Here is a 3,854-nt window from a genome sequence, read left to right as displayed (position 1 = left end):
GACTACACACTAATCAGGTGAATTCTAACCATAATTTGCCCCTATTCCCTAAGCCATTGTATGTTTAAATCTTTTCTCTTTCAGCGGAGTGTTCCTGTTATGTTTAATCTTTTCTCTTTCAGCGGTGTGTTCTACCTATAGTCTTTGTCAGTTCTGTGTAAAGGTTTATATTGTACTAATAAAATAACCCCCAGTTTGTAGAAAACTGGCATGTGTCTCCTACTTTTGTTCAATCTAGGTAAATAAAGCTCCTAGGTATTTACTAGGTACATGAATGGATGAGTAATCCCAATCAGGTAAGTGGTGATCACATAAATAGGGAGGGAGTGGACCTATGATGCCAAGAATAGGAGATGCATGATATTAATTGGCTAACTCCTAATATTGTAGTAGCAGACCCTTAGTGAAGAGACTTCCCAATATATATATATATATAGGTGTTCATAGGAATGTGGTCGTCGTTGATATGTGGCGTTAGTGAGAACGCTGGGTGGGAGACCAGCGTGGATACCCACAGGATTGTGGCTTGAATAAGTGAGAGCGCCAGGAAGGAGACTGGCGTGTAGTTTTGCAGGATTGCCAACAGTTTGGAAAAGGGAGCATTGGGTTCTGCAGGCCCATGTGTAGACGCACCGGATTGCGTGTCATATCTGCCCTAGGGTAGACCGGTCTGGGTCTGAGTGGCCGCGAGACCAACTGATAAGTGTGGTGTAGGGTATGGATATCCTTAGTAATCAGTGAGTATTCTTAGTATCCCTATAGATTTAGTGGTGTTTTTAATAATATGAGCTTGTATATTGCGAGTTCCCCATCCTCAGGTAGGTACCCAGGTGCCTGGATAGTTGGTCCTGAGGAGGGATGTGATTACATTCTGGCTGGGTTGGAGGGGCCCCTAGGGGCTGATCCCATCTAACCAGAAAATCCAGCCATTACAGCATGGATCTGACGGAGATCCGTAATGGATGGTGTTCATGATTTTGATGGTATCGTCGTCGTTTATGTTGGCCCAAGAGAGCAGGGGGTTGGTGCGGATGGGAATGTATGACGTTACAACGCATACATTCACAACGCATACCATTACAACAAAACTTTTACAACGCATGCCATTACAACGCATGCCATTACAACACAGATGCTATTACAATGCATGCCATTACAACGTAAGTATGGGTAACTATTTTTTTATTTTAATTAATGGGATTGAAATAGTAGTGTAAATGTTGGATAGTGTAGGGGTTAAAATTACTATTTTAACTCCAGGGGGGTGTAATAGTAGGGTAAGTGTTGAATAGTGTAGGGGTTAAAATTACTATTCTAACTCCAGGGGGTGTAATAGTAGGGTAAGTGTTGGATAGTGTAGGGGTTAAAATTAAATTAAATACTTACCCATACTTCCGTTGTAATAGCATGCGTTGTAATAGCATCTGCGTTGTAATGGCATGCGTTCTAATGGCATGCGTTCTAATGGATCCTGCGTTGTAAAAGTTTTGTTGTAATGGTAGCGCGTTGTGAAAGTTGTGTTGTAATGGCTGTTTCCCGCTGATGGTGGCTTTGGGGACAGAGGACCTAGTGGTTGTCGGGGCGGGTGTGACATTGAAGCTGTCGTGGATGTCTGCGATCTTGCGATGTAAGAAGGTGGCAAGGGAGTCGCACAGGTCTTGCGAAGGAGGGATGTTTTTGGTGTTAGAGTTGGGGTTGGAGAGTTCCTTCACGATGTTGAAGAGCTCTTTGCGGTTGTGTGCATTGTTGTCTAGGCGGTCTTTGAAGGCGGCTCTTTTGGCAGATCTGATGAGTTGCTGGTGTCTGCGGGTGGCGTTCTAGTGGGCTGCGTTGCTGTCCGGTGTCTCTTTGCTATGCCATTTCTCCTCTAGCTTACGGCAGGTTTGCTTGGAGGCCTGGAGGTCTTCAGTGAACCAGTTGGCTTTCTTGCTGGTGTGTCTGTTGGAGGATTTCATGATTGGGGCGAGGGTGTTGGCGCAGACGTCGATCCATTGTCTAAGATAGCGGGCGGCGGTGTTGGGATCGGTGGATGGGTTTCAGGCGAGGGTAGTGATTAGCTGGGCTTTGGTGACTTTGCTCCAGCAGGGGATCTATCTGTTGGGTACGGTGGTGTGTGGTGGGTTTCCGGAATGTGAAGTGGATGCAGCGATGGTCGGTCCAGTGGAGTTCATTGGTGTGGCTGAAGGAGACAGAGCTTGCGGAGAAGATGGGGTCAAGCGTGTGGCCGGCGGAGTGGGTGGTGTGGTGACGAGTTGTCTGAGTCCGAGGTTGGCGAGGTTGTCGATCAGGGTGGTGGAGTTCCAGTCGTTGTTGTTCTCGAGGTGGATGTTCAAGTCTCCAAGAAGGATGTAGTCTGTGGAGGCGAGGGCGTGTGTACCTATGAAGATGGCTATGGAGTCGCTGAACTGTGGCTGGGGTCCGAGGGTTTGTAGAAAAGGGTTCCTCTGAGGGTGGTGTTAGGATTGGTGTGGATCTGGAAGTGCAGATGTTCGGCGGTGCTGAGGGTGTCATTAGTGTTGGTCGAGACTCCGAGAGTGTTCCTGTGGACAATGACGATTCCTCCTCCTACTCCATTGGCGCGGTACCTGTGGGTAATTTTGTAGCCATCCGGGATGGCTATGGTGATTTCGGGTGCCGAGGAGGGGTTCAGTCAGGTATTTGTCAGGAAGGTGAAAATCTGGGGAGGTTGAGTCGAGTAGGTCCCAGAGTTCAACGGCGTGTCTGCGGGCGGAGCGGGGGTTGAGAAGGATGCATCTGAGGTTGTTGCATTCTTTCCCAGTGGGTGGCTTTGTGGATCAGATGCTGGTGAAGCTGCAGTTCCGGCAGGAGAAGGATCCTTGGGTGCGCCTCAGGGCGGCCAGGAAGCAGGTATGAGACCGTCCGGTGTTGAGTGCGAAGAGGGTGTTGGCATCGTAGCGGTGACGGGCATCATGGGGTTCGGAGGGGCTAGGGGTTCTGGCGCTGGACGTGGTCCAGGCATGGACGGGGCAGACAGGCTTGCCTTAGGAGTGTCTTCTGTGCGCCAGCGGCGCATCCACCATAGGAAGGGGAGGTGGGAGGGAGAAGCAGCTGAGAGGAGGGAGTGAACGAATGGGCGAGTAGGGGGTGGGGCCGCAGGGGATACTGCGTCGGGAAAAACAGGTCAGGAACAACGAGGGAACAGAAGGCAAAGCGGGCACAGGGCACGGAATCCAAGGGGAAGGAGAAAAAACAAGCAAATTAAATGATTAAAACAGAGGCAATACAGTACAAGCGGGGCGGGCCACAGGGGGCACAGTGGCGGGAAAGATGGGGGCAGGAGCGGTGAGGGAACAGAGGCAAAAGAGCGCACAGTACACGCAATTAACAATGCAAAACCGAAGGAGGAGAAACACGAACAGTTAAACAAAAACAAGCAATACAGTGAAGAAAATAAATAGGTAAACAAAAAACAAGCAATACAGTGCAAGCAGACCTACGGCCAGCCACTGGCCACCTGGGATGAGGCGCAGGTGGTAGACTGTGGTGAAAGAGGTTCTCAAACTAGGGGCAGTGGCAGCAGCAGCGAGCAGGGAAACAGAGGCACAACAGGTGGTGCTGTTGTGGCGTGGGGAGCAACCTGCCTGGAGCAGGGCCAAGGGTCTATTGACTGAGTCACGCACTTCCTTTCACCCCTGGTCCCGATGAAAGACAGCATAGGATACAGTCTGGCTGAAAAATGTAGACCAATATTTAGGATACTTGAAACATGATACTCGTATCCACCAATCTTTTTTAACCCTGTCATATGGCCCCACTATTAAAGTTTTTAACTATGAGGCAGTTATTCTTGATTACACACAGCCAGTCACATATCCAAACACTCATCCATACAA

The sequence above is a fragment of the Lissotriton vulgaris genome, chromosome 4_1 (genome assembly GCF_964263255.1).
Source record: "Lissotriton vulgaris chromosome 4_1, aLisVul1.2, whole genome shotgun sequence".
NCBI classification, from domain to species: domain Eukaryota; kingdom Metazoa; phylum Chordata; class Amphibia; order Caudata; family Salamandridae; genus Lissotriton; species Lissotriton vulgaris.
The sequence above is the reverse complement of the archived record's forward strand: the minus strand, read 5'-3'. Positions refer to the sequence as shown.